The sequence below is a fragment of the Perca fluviatilis genome, chromosome 17 (assembly GCF_010015445.1).
Source record: "Perca fluviatilis chromosome 17, GENO_Pfluv_1.0, whole genome shotgun sequence".
NCBI classification, from domain to species: Eukaryota; Metazoa; Chordata; class Actinopteri; order Perciformes; family Percidae; genus Perca; species Perca fluviatilis.
Window position 1 is genome coordinate 11,403,581 of NC_053128.1, and position 20,762 is coordinate 11,424,342.

At 39.1% G+C, this 20,762-nt stretch overlaps 1 protein-coding gene across 1 annotated transcript in view; it reads right to left on the reverse strand.

Annotated features, from left to right (window-relative positions):
* rxraa (retinoid X receptor, alpha a) overlaps window positions 1-14,072 on the reverse strand; it is a 233,791-nt gene extending 219,719 nt beyond the window's left edge. The window contains exon 1 of the mRNA XM_039778996.1: window positions 14,035-14,072. The gene's annotated coding sequence lies outside the window, so the exon portion shown is untranslated. The remainder of the gene's footprint in view (window positions 1-14,034) is intronic.
* Between the last annotated feature and the right edge of the window lie 6,690 nt (window positions 14,073-20,762).

The window sequence follows — 20,762 nt, forward strand, 5'->3', positions numbered from 1 at the left end:
ACTAATCCTTGATTGATTAGATTAGTATAGATTAGAATATGGCTAGGACAAGCATATTGCTTCTTCCTTTTTGAACATGAAATGTTAATTTGTTGTTATTGTTTATATAAAAATATATGTTTTTAAACGTTAGAAATAAAGTATATTTAATACAATAAAGCAGACTGCCTTTTTGATATGCATTTCATCTTGACTAATAACACACAACAAAACACAATGTAAAGCCTTTGTTGTCAGGGTCTTGGAACACAATCCCAACCATCACCCCTGACATAATTCACCAGGGGCTCGTGGTCGCGGTCATGGAAGGCTTGTATCGTGTGGACGCGTCAACAGTTTTGTTGTCATTACTTAGAATTCCTCATGGGGGCGGCAGAAACTACACACTATAGCTTTAACCCAAGCCATGATCTTTCCCTAACCAAATTATATTTACTGTTGTAAAGGAAGCTTTGCCTGTCTGCCACTCTGGCTATCAGGAAATAAGAACAACTGCGAGGCTTACTGTAATAGAGGGAAGTGAGAAGGGAAGATCAGAGAATGAAAATCTGGCCCATGTTCAGAGCCTTGGTTTCATGCTCTGGAGCCTTTGAAATCAGAAGGGCTGACTGGCAGCCAGATCTGAAGTGATGGAGGGGTGTGTGTGCATGAGGACAGAAAGAAATGCAACAGGACACATTAGATGGAGTCAGACAAATCTAAGGCAAACAAACTCAATAGAACATCAGTCACTTTTTTTCATGTTTTTTTTTTTTTTTTTTTTTTTTTTACAGCCCCACAAAAACAGACATATTTGAAAACTGAAAAATTTGATGTTGACACCACTTTGAAGTACTCTCAAGTATTTCAGTGAGACGACTAATCATGAACCCTATTTTTAAAATCAAAGACTTTACACAGAAGATCATGATACTGTATGGATTATGTGGAAATTGAAACATAATAGCTAGTCATTTTTCAGTTTGCATAAATGTGTCTCTTGTGTTTGAATGTTCCAGCCTAGTTGTTTACAGTATTGCGTACTCATTACAGAGGGGAGCCATTTCCTGCTGCACGTGGGCAGGATGCAAGGGCAGATTAGCATACCTCCTGGAAAGTTCACACTATAAAACATCTTCACCACAGCAGGTGGTATCGCTTCCACCAGGCAGCTAACAACTTTGAGAGACGCACCGTGAACTCTAACATTATAAACAAATTGGCGAGGATATTCAAGCATAGCAGAGTGAATTTATCTAATGAATCTGATGGCTAGTTCACATAAACAACCAAAGCTTTGATTTTTCTTACATGGGGGCGTAGTGTGCTGGATAACACCAAGGTCAAAGTGAACTCCGTCTTTACTCAGTGATGTGAGGTCACTTCAGAAAAGTCATTTTTTCATTGGCTGATGGTGCTCAAATGTAGAAACTTCCAACACGTCCTCACACCTAAAAGACAGCACAGGTCGTCAGCTAATGACTCCTAAAGCAACATATGTGACCGTGGTTAATGTGAAGCGGTCGCAGCTTTTAAACACTTGGTCAACGCTGTGAAACGGAACTACTTTGTTAGGGCAGTGGTCTTCACCATTTGTTTAATGAGAGCCACACTGAAGACAATAACAGGAGTGACACTTTTACCGCAAAGTATCAAAAGTTACATCCAGTCATAAATAGCATGTGCTATAATCTGTCATCCCTATACATACAATATGTATTTTTTTCCTACATTAGCCATCCAACATTTAACCATCCAAGAACACATTTGGCGTTCGCCAAAACTGGCAACTCTGCAGTAAATCAGTGTTATGGATGGATGGCAGAGCAAGTTTAAAAATCTTTTCTAGTCAATATTTCCATCTTGTAATGCCACTGTTTTAGGTATTTATTAAATAAAAAGTATTTGTATTAGAGCAGACTTAGGGTTATGTTCTAGCTCTGCTTGTTTTTATGAAATATCTGTAATGACTGCATAATCATATCACCGTATTATTTACTGCCACGCGAGCCCTAAATTAAAAATTGGCTAGCCACAGGAGGCTTGCGAGCCTCGCAATGACTAACACTGGGATAAGGCAACAAAACTTCTGTTGAATTTAGGAAAAACAAATAAAAACAAATAAAAAAAAATCATGATTTGGGATCAAATTAGTATGTTTGTTAGGTGACTTAAATTACATATGCAAGTTAAAATAAGTCAACGTGGACTTTTGTTTTCACACGGGACTCAAACAGCGGTCTCATGGGTATACGTCCTGTGTTTGTTTGACCCATCCTTCCCAATGCGGACTTTGTTGCTCTTTAAAACTAAGTCAGGCAAAAATGCCCCAAAATATACATCTAAAAAATTATTCCGAATGCGCTGTATACATGTCCAAAAAATGCCTCTAAAACCCGAATAATACCGGAATATCCAACGTCTTAATCGGAAAATGATAGTGACAGTGAACATGACAGTGTTCTTGTCATTGCTGAGAAGTTTGGAATGAGTTGTAGAAGTTATGGGTTCTCCTCTGGGCGGTTGCACCACTTAATATTCAGTACTAGGAACAATACACAAGTTTTGTGATGTTGCGCCATCACCAGGATGAAAGATTTGTCTTCCAAAACCAATACAACCTACTGTTGAACAGTAAGTCAATTTTGTGATGTGACAATAAAATGCTTAAGGTTTGGCTTAGCAGAAAAAAAATTACTTTGTTAGGTTTAGGGAAAGATCATGGTTTGGGTTAAAGTGCTTCACATGATAAAATTGTTAAAATAAGACAGTGAATAAGCAAGCAAGAAAGAAGTAAAATAACAATGGAAATACAAATTAAAAATACTCAAAAACATAAAATTACAACCATGAGAAAAAAAAAAAAAGAGTCTTCAGCTGTTTTTTAAAAGCATTAACTGAGACCACAGAATGTAAGACAATGTTGGAGCAACCACTTCAAAGGCGCAGTCACTAATAAGTAAGTTAGTAAGTAAGTTATGGTACTTTCAGGTTTATCATAGCTACAAGGTGGTTAAGGTTATGGAATAAATGTGGTCATGCTTAAAAACAAACAAACATTGATTGTAGAAATTGAAAACAAGTCAGATATTTTCTTGACTCATCCATACCCTGACCCCTTCCCTTGCAGACTGTCTCTTCTATCATAGTCTATATCCTTGACATTCCACTTCCGGGATTGCTCCGTTGCTGCCAGAAAATCTGCCGGATTTCACTCATTTAGGCCGGATATCCATTGCCTTTGGCTTCCTTTGTGTTGGCATTTTAAACTCTGATCGATATGAGGACTATGGTTAACCTTTTCTCAGATCTCTGCATGGTAAATCCAGACAGCTAGCTAGACTATCTGTCCAATCTGAGTTTTCTGTTGCAAGACTAAAACAACTTTTAAAAAACGTACACTTTCCACCCCAACAAGTTAATTCCGAGGCCTATTTTGCAGCGGCACCGCGACTTTTCTCTGGTGATTAGAAAAAGACGATTGTGACTGGTTTAAAGAAATGCGCACACACACACACACACACACACACACACACACACACCCCTAATAGCTACTAGATGGATTGCCATTCAATTTAATACAGATGGCACCCAGAGGATGATGAGCATGCAAGACAGCAAGATAAAATACAGTCACTTTGTGAAAATTCAAGATGGAAAGTTAAAGTGACCATAGAGGATAAGTTTTAACAATAAGCACAAACTCCACCTAAAGTCTCCTTTTGCAACAGCAACACATGGACTCCTCACCCTTGGCAATTTATTGTATTGTATCAAGAGGTTCTTGCCAATTCATGTCCCAAAGTTGCTGCAAAATACCCTGTATTAGTTCAATGAATTGCATTTATTGTTTACTTTAACTGATGTAGTAGAGAAAGACATTGAAGGACGTTTCTCAACAATGTATGACACATTCAATGAAGTATTAGGTTGTCAGTTTACTGTTTCTGCTGGAAAAGGTTTTGTCTAATCTAATAGATACATTCAAAAAGCCTCTTCCCCTTAATCAAATTTGATTTAACATTTTCATTGCACAGAGTACAGGCACTGACAACAAAATGCAGTTAAGCTAAGCTAACCAGAAGTGCAAAAAAGCAGTAAAGTGCAGAGTCATGCACATACTGTATGTCTAGTGGTGGTATAAACACAAATAATAAATTAAATAATAAGGGGTGGACATGAGTATGCTGGATACATACAATATGTAGTGTGACAGAATTTTTTTTTTAATACCGTTTCCTCTGAACTGGGTACTCAATAAATCAAAACTATAATTTGAATGAAACCGTAGAAAGTAAAATTGTACTAGTCAGTTAAGCCAAGTATGAGGATGTTTATATGCCGCAGTGTGATGGAGGAAACCATTAATTTGACAAAACTTACACCCACGCAAGAAAAAGCTGCAGTGTTCCCACACAACACATTCAACATCAGACCTTCACCAAAAGGATGGGTTCAAACTTTTACAGGAAGGCGTTAAGCTGAAAAGTACCTTTTGAGTGTGAAGACATTTTTTCTTTCTGCCTGTGCCGAGTAATCCGGTGAACACAGAATAAGAGATCTGTTGAAATCCCCCTTCACTTGCTGTTAAATAGCCGTTAAGTGATACAAAAAGGGGATAAACATGTCTGTTGCACGTGTACAGACAATGTAACCCAGACTGTTGCCCCCCTCTCCCAGTCTGTGTTTAATCTCCGACGCCATCATATACGGCAGCAAACTACAATGGTTTCTAAAGAGCTGGTGCAAAAAGTGCACATGTATTACATTAAAGAAAGACAATGATGATTACATGCATTTGCTTAGATTTATTGTCATAAAGGAATATATATTTCTGTTCACAGCCAGTACACAGAAACCTACATATATACACATAGCAACATAAATATCCATCCATCCATCCATCCATCCATCCATCGTCATCCACTTGATCCAGGTTCAGGTAGAAGTGGCAACAGCTCAAGTAAGGTAGCCCAGATGTCCCTCACCCTAGCTTCTCCTGGGGTTTCCCAAGGCGTTCCCAGGCCAGATGAGATGTGTAATTCCTCCAGCGTGTTCTGGCCGTGCGTTCATGGGCATCAGAAAAACATTTTCCCAGTGAAAACGTCATCATTCATGTCACTTCATATGGGAATCAGAGGTGGGAAACTGGGGCTAGATTTTGCCAACAAGGTTTCCCAGTTGGTGACACGTTGACAACTGACGAACAGAAACATGGCCGACGATCGTTAAAATGTGTTGAAGGGTGAGAAACTTTTCCTAAATATAGAAAATTCACACATGCATGCAATATATTTTGCCAACGTCCACAATGTGCTATCGATTTAGGTTGTAGTCATCCATTGGTTTCAACAGAGTAACTTGAATTAGTTATAAAAGTTGTGTGCTATTGCCAGTAACAAGTAAGCCAATTCAAGTCAAGTAGGCCTATGTTTTGAGCTCTTGTACAAACTGTAGTGAGGAAAGTAATGCGTAGTTGAAGAGCTTTGGGGTGTCCTTTGTTATTGTGGCCTCAATGTTTTCACACGCCCGATGCTCTAGGCTACGCTCGACAGTTTGTGGCATTTTCATCCAACAGATGAAATGCGTTTGGCCAATATAACCGAAGAACACGCATCCCGACCATAGACAGTGAAGCACATGAACACTGGCAGTCGGAAAAACAACGTAATCACGGGCGGGGTCCCTGATATTTCCAGGAGGGATGAATGGACCATGGGTCTACTCCAGAGTCTCCTCCCACCCAGCTGGACAAGCCTGGAAGACCAACTCCAATGGGAGGCGCCCCATATAGGAGGCATCCTTACCGATATTCGCGGTATCGCAACGAAAAATCCCCCTGCGGCCCAGAAGGGATTTCCCCCATATGTCACCATTGTAAAAGAGATGCCTGTAAAACTGCTGCCAGGGAACCTTGAACTGCAAACAAGGTCTGTTATGACTGTATATGATTTGAAAAACCTCTCTAGCCGAGAAAAGCGATTTCAAAACCTGTGACGTCACCACAATATAAGGTCTATGGGCCGAGTGGGAAACACTACGGAGCATATTCAGTGGGCCGCATATCACAGACGTAAACCTGGAAGCTTAGAAACTTTTTTGGCCGATGCGCCAGGCGAGCAACTCCATTGAACCGAATGGACGCCATTTTGTATCCAGTCAATAGGACACATCCATTATATACTGTACACACAGCAACATACAGATCCACAAACAATCTTCACGTTCTTTTATTCAAACCGTGTCAGCGAGTTAAGGCTGCTATTGTAGAAGAAACCCAACTCCTGTTGAAGCGAGCTCTTTTCGACCACATTGAAATAATGTTTAGGGTTGGTGCAGGGGGCGATCCGTGCCATTTGATATTGTAAGTGCTAGGCGTGCATTGGAGATGGTTAATATGGTGAAGGAACAGGCGGAACAGAATGATTGGTTCGGTTGAGTTTACAGACGACATGGAGCCTTTGCTGGAAATGTGAAGGACATCAGACAAAGACCGACAGTCTGCATGTAGCTGCAGTTACCTTGTGTTTCTCAGGACACAATCAGTGCCATCTTTTCTACTGATCCACTTGCTCTTTCTGGGTCAGGTCTGCCTCCTGCAAAGGGCTTCATTTTTGCGTGCGTCTTTATTTCATTCCATCTCTTATTTCCGCATTATTTTGTGTAGTGACTCATACTATTTAGAATGCTCTCTATTAATAAAACACACACACACACACACACACACACACACACACACACACACACACACACACACACACACACACACACACACACACACACACACACACACACACACACACTACACACACACACACTACACAAGTAATAAATGCCAAAACAAATTTTCTCAGGAGGAGTTAGATTGCAGCCCTGGGAGAGGTTTTCTATTCCATTTAGGAGTAGGTCTTTATTTTTGTTTTGTTTCTAAACTTACAAAAAATGTCACCCTCTGGGATTGGCATAGTTGCAGACATTAACACACTATTCGCACAAACCAACCTGAGTTCTGTCAAGAGCATTAACGTCACACAGCAAATAAAACGCAATATAGTTTGACTTGACAGTGCAAGTCTATTCTTGGGGATGCTCCCTGCTGCGGCAATAAAGCACATCAGCATGAAATGCATAGCAACATCCCCACCCCCCCATGGGTATAAAGTAGAAATAAACACTACCCAAGGTGTACACAGCAGGCAGGGGCTGGGGTGGAGCAGCCTTTTACCTGGAACAGCAGCAACCGAGGTAAGCAAACATCAACGTTCACTGGGGATTTATCAGAATATGGCATGCATACATACATACATACATACGATCGCAAAATGACAAATTTATCCAAAAATCACTGAAATATATTATAAGAACAATGACCTGTATTCCACTGCTATGCATTAATTAAATTTGTGCAAGAAGTATTCATTTGATCATTTACGATTGTACAGTAATTTGTGAATTACAAGAGTATACGCAAACAAGACTATGAGACCGTAGCCATGCACAGCAGTGCTTTGAGCTAAAATGCTAGTGTCAGCATACTACAGTTTCTCTCTCTCTCTCTCTGTGTGTGTTTGTGTGTGTGTGTGTGTGTGTGTGTGTGTGTGTGTGTGTGTGTGTGTGTGTGTGTGTGTGTGTGTGTGTGTGTGTGTGTGTGTGTGCACATGGGACCATAGAAACAGTGTCTGATAAACAGCCATCAAGTAGATGACCTATATCACTGATTAAGCAGACATTTTGATGCTAGCAAAAATTAAAAAAGGATCACAGATGGATTTTGGATAGGATTTGAACTCCTTGAATATTTCCTTCAAATTTCATGGCAATCTCATTTTAACAGAATCAGGAGATCACTAATGTCACACAGAGTCATCCTCTGGACACCATGACTGTCCGTACAAAAGTTTATGGAAATTCAACAGATTTCACAGGTTTTTAGATATTTCAGTCAGGACCAAAGTGGTGGGCCGGTGAACTTATTTTATATGAAATGCAATAACCAATACTGTACATTTATATAAATACACTGCTGAAATATGCAGTATATGATCAAAAGGATACTAAGAAGGAAGGCCATATTTAGTTTTATTAATCCATAAAGCTTATTTCAAAAAAGAGGTACCACTAGAAATGCCATGGAGCAATTTTATATTGTCATTTAATTGCATTTCCTTTTTTATGGTCACCATTTTGTTTGTCTTCGTGCACATGCTTGTGCCATGATCCACATCTCTGCCAATGGTTTCACACCATTCCACTAGGTGGTGGTAAACAACACGGCAATGTACCAGCAAAGGCAAGGAAGAAGAAGCTACTAAAACATGGATGGAAACAGTTTCAAACCAACGTATATCAAAAAGCTCTGAAAATGTTTTACAAGGAAGGAAATGCATTCAACTTGTTTCTCAGATTTTAAGAACATGTGTTGTTCACAAAAAACCTCCACAATGTGGATTACCGTTTCAGGTTTAGCAATTTTACACAATACGTTAATCCTGTTTTGAATAAATGCATACAGAAATATTCCTCCACCTTTTTTGGCAACTGCAAAAGCTACAGCCAACCACTTATTATAATGCTGATGAGTCAATCTGGAGAGAACACTAGAATTCGGAATCTGCCTGAAAGCATGTTTAATTCTGTGGAAAATATGATCCTCAAAAACCTTTGAACCATTACACATTGCTATACCCTATGTAGCTATGATGCTTCCTTAGATGAACATTTGCAGCAAGTGCCAGCTGGTCTGAGACTAACCCTCTGTCATTTAGTGGGAATACGAGCAATATCGACACACTAAGTTGAGCTGTGTCACCTCAAAGTGAAAAAAAACCAAACATAAAATGGCTCTGTTCCAGATCTTGTTCCATTTGTACAATCTACAAGTTAAGGTTTTAGTAGATGGTGCCTCGTGAGACTCACATCCCTGTGGATCACATTATTAAATGCAATTTTCCATCTAAAATTTAGTTTTGATATCATTAGTGGTGGAGTGAAAATATATATCAACTAGAAGAAGGGAAATAGCTGGCATGATAATTGTTGTAGTACGCGGAAATTGACAGAAGAAGCTTAATAGGGTCAATTGGGAAACCAACATTCACTCTAGCTATACTGAAGTACACAATTACTTTCTTGGTTATACATTAGATATGAGCACACGTTAAATGCAGTGTTACTATTATGTGCTGATCGGTGCTGCAACTAAGAATTCTTGTCTTTACATATCCGTCACATTTGGCTGTACGTCCCCGTTTTTATGCACTTGATTGTTCCGGCTAGTAATGGCAGCAGAACAGAGCATGTTGAAGCTATCTGTTGGGTTGGAAGATAAATGGCACAGTGGAAGGAGGTACTGATGGCAGGGGCCAAATGTGTATAAAAGGCATTAGCTGAATGACCTTCAGTGACAAGCCACAGCTGAAGCTGCATCATCATGTGTCCCGACATGGCCTGAAAAAGGAAAAAAAGCGACTGGGTTTCCTTGACCAGCAGCAGATATGAAATAATACCGAGCTGTGGGGATTAACCGCTCATTCTCTGTTTTTCTGATGTCTATCTCACACACTCTCCTTCCTCATCTGTCATCCTTTCACTTGATTCATCGATTCAGCCCTGTAGGCAAGATGAGAGTGCTGTGGTGGCAGAGTGAAACACTCGCTTAGGGATATGAACACTGTAGTAGACTGTAGCTGAGAAGGAGAAATTACAGCCTGTTATACAATTTTGCAGGCAGTTTGAGACTAGAGGCTGAAAGAGTCAAGTTGTGATTGGAAGGTCAGCATTTCAAATCCTGGAAACACCTGAGGAGAGTGAGCGGATAACACTTTTCCTGTGGTCCACAACAACCACCACTGCTGAGAAAGGCAGTAAAGAGACACTTGATCGACTTTAAACCCCGTGCCATATATAAGCCAAACGAGCGCCATTGTCTATAATATTGTCAGTGATTGTGAGTATTAGTGCTGTCAGCTATGGCAGCGATTAATCTTCTCTCTGCCTCTGGGAACTCTCAATAAATATCTATATCTTTGCATTTGTAGGACAATCATTAAATACTCAAGAGCTATAGATCATCTATAAGGCATTTTGTATGTTTTTATATATGTGATAAAGAGAAAACTCACCAAACTATTGCTGCAACAGTGCAGTTTACTCTGCACCACTAAGTTAGGAGCTGGAAGGAAGCGTGGTCTATAAAAGGAAGCAAAGTAATTGCAAAATATTTTATGGTAAATAGAAGATTTACTAACATAAGGCATTACTGTGAGACTCATTCTTTTCTCTTAAGAGTACAGACAAACGAGCAAACCAAATAGGAAAGCAAGCATAATGTCTAGTACATTGTTTTTAATTAGCAGGGACAAAGTAATGCAGGCAACGTTTGGGTTTCTTAATTCACTTTCTTCTTATCTTTCAAGTGCATTCAAAGAATAATTCGTCATCAGATATCAGCTTTGTAATGGTACGTCAACTAAGAGGAATGTATAAGCTCGGCAGCAGCAGCTAAGCTGACTAACACAAAGAGACAGCTTAGCCAGCAGCCACTGGTTTAATCCTGTAATTTCTATCAAGAAATTGCAACTAATGTTAGGACAAGCTATGGGATTTTGGGAACTTGCCCAGAAAACAATTCTAAAAGCATAAATATATCAAGGTTCCAACAAGTCCTCCAAACCATATGACAATATAAGTAATTTGTTCCTAACCCTCTAATACGACCTACGGGAGGGTATCATTAAATAGCGCCCCTAGTGGTGGCGGAAATACGACCTCATATCTAAATCAGAGAATATTGTTTGCGGTTTTGAATGTAAAGGTTAAACACGTCTTTAACGTTGTGAAGTGGTCGCAGTTTGGTTATGTCTAGGCACAAAAACTACTTGGTTATGTTTAGGCACCAAAACTACTTAGTTAAGTTTAGAAAAAGATGGTGGTTTGAACAAGTAAAAAAAAAAATAAATAAAAATAAATCCTCACCTTTGACTTTTAAACTAACATTCCGTCACCTTACTTCCTGCTTTGCTCTCGTCATAATTACTAATACCACTAGAGGGCAACGCCACTATAAATGTAAACATAGCTTGTATTATGCTGCTTAACATACAACGTCTCCGAGTGTTTCTCGGGGGAGGACAATCTCCAAGGATCACCAGTACTCTAGTCTTTCAATGACATACCCCTCTCCACAGCGCTGTGTCAGCGCTGCGGAGATGGTCTGGCTAAACCGATTATCTTTTCTAGGATAGGGAGAAAAAAACAAAAACAAAAAACATCTGGCTTGTTTGGATTTCGTTAAACCCATCACAACCGTCCTGGGTGGCGCTAAGCCCTGATAGCGGTGCTAGCGAGAGGGGAGGGACAACCGGGTGTCAGGCTTTATCCCAGCAATGTACATCCGTTGAGCCAGACTACCAGTACTTTGACTACTTTACAAGGTAATAATCGTTAACGAAAAACTAACAAAATAACGAAAACTAGGTGGGGATAAAACGTTGTTGTTAACTTAATTAAAAATAAAACGAGTAACAAGTAACTAAAACTGTAATGTCTGTTTGCAAAACTAAAATGAAATTATCTAGTAAATGTCCTTAGTTTTCGTCTTTGTCAATGTCTTCCATAGAACAAATAACGTTATATCTTTCAGAGTTGACATTTCTGACCATAGACCTGTTTTATACAGTCAATGCCATAAACCTAGATAGTTTCCAACTGGAAACCCAGAAATTCCGACATTCCATGTCAAATTGAACACAACATAGTCCATGCCCCTCGCCTGGCATTATGGCGGTACCGAAAGTCGGAAGAAAGCGGCAGAGACCTATTTGATTAGTGCCTTGCAGTGGAAGGTGGTAAAATATGTGGACAATTTATTAAAAGGGAAAAATCTCACGAATTTGAAAGTACATTTGAGAAGTGCGCACAAAGAGGCTAACCTAGATTACCTTAACAAGGTAAAGGAGAACACAAAGCCCCCGAAACAGAAGCTAACCCCGGGTCGGTGCAGGGCGGGGGTGTATGGGTACGGGCCCAGGCAGCATGACGGAGACAACAGCAGGACAGAGAACACTACAGGAGGGCTTTCACCGGCGATCTGATGGTTAGCTGCTGGTTAATAAATATGCAGGAATACCACAAGCGGGAGGAAGCATGGGTTAATATGTGTATTGATACTGGGATGTCTACACAACTGTGTGAGTCGATGGACTTCAAAAAGTTTGCTTTACTTTACTCAAACCAAAGTTCAAAACACCTGTTGATGTACGTCTTCTTTAGTCTGTTGGCTATTTAGGTTTTTTTCCTGTAACACAACACATTTTGCACTTGTCTGGTGTAGACTGTTTATATATTTGTTCTCATATGTACATTTTATGTACTGGTGTTATTGTTGAATACATTGTGAATACATAGTTCTAAAATTGTATGATGTTTTTGTTGAGTTATTATCACACAATACTTTTTCTGACCTTTTTGAATCTTGCCCCTGACAAATAACCCATAATACAAAAAATAAAATAAAAGACTAAAACTACTGCTAAAAGTAATAAAAACTAAACTAGCAAACCCGCTTTAAAAACTAAACTGAATTTGAAAACACAAAGTCAAAACAAAATAAAAACTAATGAAAAAAGGAAAACTATAATATCCTAGGTCCTCTAGTGAAATGTGTTATATGACATGACAGGATCGGTGAATTGTTCAAATTTTAGGACTGAATTGAAGACAACTGCACGTCCTACCCTCCAACAACCCCAGTCACAACATTTGGAACGTAAACAGGCAGTATAATGTTGCCATAGAGTCAGTTACCTAGCTTGGGGCTTGTTTATTTATGTTTGCAATTAACCCATGCATACAAAGACAAATATCACTGGATTAATTTGATACCGAAGTAAACCTAAAAACATGATGATTCTAAGTCAAGTTCTGGCGCTACAAGGAGCATTTTTATTCTAGGATTCTAGGACGTTTATTAGTGATTGACATCGGTTTAATCACACTGAATCAAAACAAATGTGTAGCATATCGGCTTCAGCTTGTATCGAGAATTTGTAGTAGAACTACAAAAAGTAATAGTAGGCCTAGTATAGTTTTGTATTGTATAACTGAATGGGATGTAAACCATCCGAAGTACTATTATTATCAAAGGAATGTAAAAGTTAGCAAAAAATGAACTCATGCTAGCAAAAGGGTTAACCTTGAAATGAGATATTTTGTCCTAAAATAAATAGGAAAAAAAAAGAATATACCACCATGCAATCCAAAAGACTAAAATTTAAGGTGCCATTTCCCCAAAACTTCAGAGCTTAAAATAGGTGTCAAAGCATACTGGAGGTCATGTAACAAATATGGCCCTTTTATCTAGATAAACATAACTCCAAATAAGATCAACTAGCTAATTAAGACATGGCAAGTGACTGATTTACTTGAAGTCAAACAGCCTTGCATAGCCAGCACTAGAGAATTCAATCCATACCCAAAACAAGTCCGGGAGATTTGAAATAATAATAATATAAGTTATCCCACAGAAATAAAGCTTTTGCAGTGTACCTTCTTCTGCATTAGTTTCAGTAACTATTTAATGAGCTGTGACAAAACAAAAAACGATGAAATCGTAGAAAGAGTACAACCAGAAAACAACAACAGAGTATGCACAGAGTTGATCTTTGGTGTCTAGGCTCTGACCTTATCACTCCCCGCAAGCAAACACCAAGCTCGGCTCAGCGGAGAGAGAAGAGTGGTGATAAAATGTCCAAAAGACAATATATACAGAGCCCAACACCAGCTGTTACGTGAAATGTGTGTGGCCACTCCCCATTAACAAAGCACCTCCATACAGGGAATATGTCATCTAGTAAAGGCAGACAAATGAATTAAAACCCAACATCCGCCCAATATGCAGCAGCAGACAAACCCACATTAGCAAATGAATATAGGTATTGGGCATAAGAGCAGAAATTAGCAGTCAGCAGACCCCAACTCATTAAATAGCCAGCAGAATATTCAGCCTCATAGCTATATTAGCAATAAACATGCTGTCACAGACATCATATAGCCTACCTTGGTGAAGTGAAGCAGGGAGTTGCCATTGTTGCAACCTGTAAAAGATGAAACATGACTTTGTAACATCTGTCCGAGGACATGTTTACAATGTTTTAAATGTGTCACCGTCCCAGTGGCTCTAACTCAAAACCCAGTAGCGCCAGTCAATGCTTTACAAACTTAAGTGTACAAATATGCTTTAACATGACAGCATCACTCTCAAGTTCAATGTTTGTGCCGTAGGCCTTTTTTTTTAACTGCAGAACTTGTGATACCTAATGGCAGGAAAGGAGGCCCAGGTGTAATTAATAACATCAATGATGGCTGCTCTTCCGTTAGATTTGCCCACGGGCCTGGCTTCCTTAGACACTTATTTGGAACTATGCATGGGTATCATTAGGATTTTATCATATCAGTCTTTTTCTCTCCCTCTGCTGCTTACTCACTTATAATATCCACACATATGTGCTGAGTTATTCCTCAAAAGAGTTTGCTACTTGCTGTGTAGCCTAACATTTTAGTTAAAAAAACAAAAACATTTTCCAAATGCTTAGACCCAGCGGGCACCCGGCAGCGTTGCATAAAAACCGATAGCAGTGCTGTTGGTCCAGGAATAGTGGTACTAGTACCGGTTCTTGATACACATCCTTACTTAGACTGAGCCATCGTTAACCAAATTAGCTCCACTTGTTCTTTCCCTGCTATGCCGTGGTGCAAGGAGGCAATGTAGCTAGCTAGATTTTACTTCTACGTCTAAATCAACATAAATAAATAAATAATGCATTTTGATCAGGGTCTGATGGTCCAGTCTGACACTGCTGAAGTGACATGATCACACTGTTGGCAGGCAGCAGGCTTCCTTATTCAAAGCTGAAGCAGCAGAATTAAAAGGCTTTACAGTAGAGTTTGAAAATGAGCAGTAAAGCTGTGGCATTGACATAGAAATAGAGTGGGCAGTGCATTGCCAGCTTGGATAAAGCAGTTTATTAAATGGTGCATTTAATCTACAGTATATTGTGTGTGGACGGTTGTGTGTAACAGCTTGGTTGATAGAGATTGAGAGATGATGATGAGGTTGATGGTTTTGAGCCCATTAGCTGATATCACAAGAGCTCTAGCTCATGTGAGAAATAAATACAAATTAAAACAGTGAGAATATTTTTCAACATTACAAAATACACATGGTATTAAGACTGTGAGAGGGGTCACAGGGATAGGAGACAAATGTATGGAATGCCGTTTTATTCAATATTAAATAAATGAATAAATACATAAATACATGAATAAATAAATATGCCTTTGAAATACATCATGAAATAAATGAGGCAATAAATATATAAGTAATTAAATAAATGTAAATATTCATATACAAATGAAACAATTAGTTCAATATATTAAAAGGTTTTACTTTTAATTATTTCATGGTACTTTTATTTCATAAGTCCACATTTATTTATTTCCGTGGACTTTTATTTCCTAATGCCACATTTATTTATTTCCCTCTATTTATTTCCACTTCTTATATGCAAATCAGGGAGCGTGGTTATCTCACATTCATTCACGACCGGCAGTTCGCGGTGCTGTGTATCCAGCCCACAGTCACCTATTCTGGGGTAACTAGACCACCAACTACTGCTCAACTGACGGAGCACCAAGCCCAGCAGCGCGCGGTGCTCTGTACCCAGCCCACAGTCACCTATTATGGGGTAACTAGACCACCAACTAGTGCTCAACTGACAGAGCACCACACTCTGTAGCTCTTAGTGCTCTGTACCCAGCCCACGACCCAACCCAGTCACCTATTCTGCAGTAACTGAACCACCAACTAAACGACTGGAAATAAATAGAGGGAAATAAATAAATGTGGCATTAGGAAATAAAAGTCCACGGAAATAAATAAATGTGGACTTATGAAATAAAAGTACCATGAAATAATTAAAAGTAAAACCTTTTAATATATTTAACTAATTAATTCATTTGTATACAAATATTTAATTTATTTAATTATTTATGTATTTAGTGCCTCATTAATTTATTTCATGACATATTTCAAAGGCATATTCATTCATTCATGTATTTATTCATTTATTTATGTATTTATTCATTTATTTAATATTGAATAAAACAGCATTCCATACAAATGCAGACAACTAGGCAGGCTGATATAGTTCAGGGTTTTAGTGACAAAAATGGAGCTACATATGCTACCGAATCATAAAATAGGACGGCAGCCCGAACAGGCCAACGTGTCAAAAGTATGACATGCTTGAGCACATACATTTGGGTATCTGGAGTGCCTACCAACCCACAAATTGTGGAAAAAGAAAACTCGGTCAGTTTTTCGGTAGGGTTGACATGGGATTCAACAAGCCATTTAGATTTGGCTCCCCTTCCTATGTCACATGTAGACTCATTAGATTATACCGCCTCCCCCATTTGAGTATCTCCACCCACGGCTTGAGATCTATCTATGCAAAGGTGCGCCATATTTTTCTCGCAAGACAATCAGAGCAGACCGGGCTTTTCAGGAGGGGAGGGTTTAAAGAGACAGGTGCTAAAATGGAACATGTCAGAGTATATTCAGACAGACAGTATGAGAAAGTATGAGTTTTTTTTAGCATTAAAGCATATAAACATGTTCTAGCAAAAACCCAAACTACAAGTATGAACCTGAAAATGAGACTCATGAGCTTGTTGAAGGATTAAAAGAAGAGACGCTGTTTTCGCACGGTCCAACAGGTCAGGCGCCGATGGTAAACTTAGAAAAAAAAAACTGTTTTGCACGGCTACATGTTAACGGGAATATTAGTAGAATACTCACTTTCATTAGACATGTAAACAGCTTAGTCAGAATATCGCCCTTTTTGGAATTAGGGAAAAATCAGGAATATTATGTGCGTGTAAACGTAGTCATTGACAGAATGGAAACTGAGCTAGGGTAAAAAGGCTGGTATATGTACTGCAGGGCTGATTAGGAAAAGTGGAAACAGGTGAGCAGGTGAATGACAGTCCGGTGGGAAGGTCTGAGTGCATCCGGACAGGCAGAGAATGGCAGGCCTGGGGAGTAGGAATTAATTTCAGTAATACCTGTGATGTGTCCTTTCAATTCTTTTTTTACCAATTTTAAAGGAGTTTGCATGTTAGCATTTTAAATTCACTGTGGTTTTACAGTAGCCTATTCGACCCACACAAGCTCACGCAACTGCTACAGCAACACTACTCTATGGCAGCCCATTGCTGCCAAAAGTATTTCATGAAACATCTGTTGTTATAAAGTGAAAAGGAATATAAAGAGAAACTGATTGGTTTCATTGCTTTCCAAGTTGTAATTTAAAGTGTGAGTTTGTTTTAATTTCTTCAAAGTCTCCTCAGATAAATACAGTATTTATCTGAGGAGACTTTGCTAAGAGCAATTTACTACATGTACTAAATTCCATTGTTTACATTGCATAAAAAAATGAACAAAGATATATGCACTTCTTATAATTATTTTCTCTAACTTACAGACAAGCAAATGCTAATTTAGAATCAGAGCAGGTATACTCCTGTGTTGCACTTGAATGGTCCTTACAGCTGTGAACTCACATCACATAACTTCCACTTTTTCACATAATTGGTACTCTGTTGAATTTTATCCTCGCCATTTGGCAATCTCATAATGCCTTGACTTTTAAAGACCCATAATTCAGATGAAAAATTGAGTGACTCACAGCCAAGCAGAGCTGTTTTCTCCAATGGCCTTTTGAAATTCAGCCAAGCAAAATCTCAGTTAATTAGAAGTGAACAAAGAGGAGGGAGTGAAGGAAGAACTCTGAGGTTGACAGCGTTGTTGTTGCCCTGGAAGAAACAATGATCTTTTGTTGGTGGTGGTTTTGGCAGTGAAGGGAAAACAAAAGAATGATGACACAAAGTGAAAGGAAGGTTATAGAAAGGTAGATACTGTGATGTACCCTGTGATCATCCGTCAGTAGTGATTTCATAGAATCTTTATGAAAATGGAGTGGTATTGCAAAGAGTAATTGCTTGGAAAGCAGTAGGCTATGATTCTTAATATTGGTTATTTAATTACTTCCTAAATAATGAATTCAAAGACAGACATTCCTTTTGTTATTTATTTGGTCTTCATATATGCAAAGTTAGACTCAAATTCTTCTTACCGTTATTGCTTTGATAAGTCTGATAAATCACTGATAAGAGAACCAGAAGTGATTTGCACTCACCAGAAGACAAAGTTCTTGGTATGTTTTTCATCCTCTGCAATAATTACAGGTCCCATATTGTAAAAAGTGAGATTTTCACATCTTTGTTGGTTATAAAGCAGGTCAAGGTGCTATCAAAATACTGGTAAGTATCAAAGCGCTTAATCCTTGGAGGAGTGCACACAGCCTAAATTCAGAAATGTTTAAACGAGCCGTTAGCACTTCCATACAGTTGTGATGTCACACACACCTATACTATATAGATAGAACATGCCGCTACTGTGCTATTACAGTCATTCCCTGGCTGCAATGACGGTGCAGAGATGCAAAGAGAGCACAGATGCGGAAGACCCAGAAACAGAGCAGGAGGAAGGCTTAAAGAGACAAGTGCTTAAATATTATATTTAAACAATAAGGCATGTGAACATGTTTTCGTAGAAACCCTAAATACACGTATGAACCTGAAAATGAGCATGATATGGGAACTTTACAGTCCTATTCCCACAGGACGTATTGGTTTTACACTGTAACCTATGTAATTGCTGAAATAATCTGCTTATTGCCGTGCAAATCTGCCATGTTTTTCAACTGAAAAGTATAAAAGCAATTACATTTACACTTTAACTAAATTACGTGGCACATTTCTCCAAGCACACTATCCCATGTTTGTTTCCCCTTTTCCTTAGTTTCTTTTTGAGGATTTCTTAGATTTCTTTCCTTTTTTTCTACCTCTTCTGGAAAGAGAATAATCGAGGCTGCCATAGAAAGAATTAATGAGAGCTTTGATGGCATTTTCAGTGCAAATTCAGGCTCATCTAGCTGCACAGCATGGAGGCCATTGAGGCAAGGGGCAAGCTCAAATCCATCAAAAGAATGAAATCTTGAAAGATAACAAGACGGATGACATGGATGAGTGAGTATATTCCTAAATCACCAGTCCTGTGTGGATGTGGATGTTATGATAAATCTATTTGGAATGTTAAGAACCCTAGCCAGTAGTAAATAAGCCAGTCTGAAATCTCAGCTTTGTGATGAATTGCAGAAGCCTAGATTCAGCATCATGAACAAAGCACCAACCTTTCCATCCAGGAAGTTTGAAGAGAGGAAATAAACCTGACAGATCTCCCACACTGTCACAGTTCTTTTTTTTTTTTTTTTTTTTTTTTTTACATTGGAACACATTTGGAATTTTCAAATTAAAGCACATTGTTCTTTGAAAGTAGCTCCCTTTCATAGCCTTGACATGAATAGACAAGCTGTTCAATAGGAATTGCCGCTCAAATGTCAAAGCTGATAGTCTTTCTTAGACACAAATGGAAACATTACTTTTGGCTTTAAGGGAATGAATTGTCAAAGTGACTGTTGAGTGTATTCCTCTGAATCTTGGCACTGTTCTATTTCCCCACAGAAGAAGATTGTCTGCAAAGCAAATCGTTTTGGTAGCTCATTACTGCTTTCTTTCCACAGGAGAAGCATTAGCTCATTGTCTGTGGAATGATAAGGCACAGTGGGCTACCTGAACTCGAGAGAAACTTTCACCTTCAGTGTGGCTTTGAAGGGACGGACATTTATCACCATCAGCATCCACACGGCTCCACTGCTCATTCACACATTACCTTAATTAGGATTTTATGAGAGGTCATTGCTCTTACTCTGCCACTTAAAGAAGTGCACTGTAGACATGAAAGGGGCAAAACAAATCACATTTATTATCTCCGTTAACTCACCTAAATTCACAGTGCTTCACATAGCACCATAAGAGATGTTTAGAGCGCTACTGTAAAATTGGACTGTAAATGTACTCTCACTGGCAATTAAAGGCTAATTTATAGTTTGGTGTTACCTGCAATATCGCGCCGCCACCACCGCGGTCTTCCATCATCAGCTCCAACGAAGAGCTTAAAAGCTGCATATAGAGTTCCTCAAGGATGTTGGCTTTATAATAACTTATATGCATCTGTGGTCCACAGGGATGGTGTCACAAAGCTGACTCGTGGGCATGAGCTGTGGGCTAGATTCTCTTTTAGCATTTAGCCAGCTGTTAAGTCAAGATGGCAGCAAAGGTCAGTGCAAGAAGAACAATGCTGTTGACATATCAGAAAACATCTGCTAATTATCTCCGCCTATGTGGTATAATGTATTATTTAAGATACAGCATCTTTTTGAGTTAGCACTGTGTAAATGACTGTTGCACTAACACATAAAAAGCCAGATATTAAAGACACTGCATTTATTTTTCAATGTATTTCTTGGTATTAAATTAACCCCGTCTCTCCCTTTGTCTATACCAAACTAAGTATTTCCAGAAGGTAAGCACTAGAGGATGGATACCCGACCCAAGCCTGACGGGACCCGACAGGCCGGGCCGGGTTCGGACAGATATTTAGAAATGATGTTCGGGTTTGGGTCAGCTCGGTCACATCAGCGCGATATGAATGGGCCCCTTGTGCACGCCTGTATTAACGTGCGCTTGGTACCCCGTGTGCGCAGATGCGATCATCTGTTTCATTTCCGAATGCCTTCTTACAGTTGCTTAATAAAAGCGGG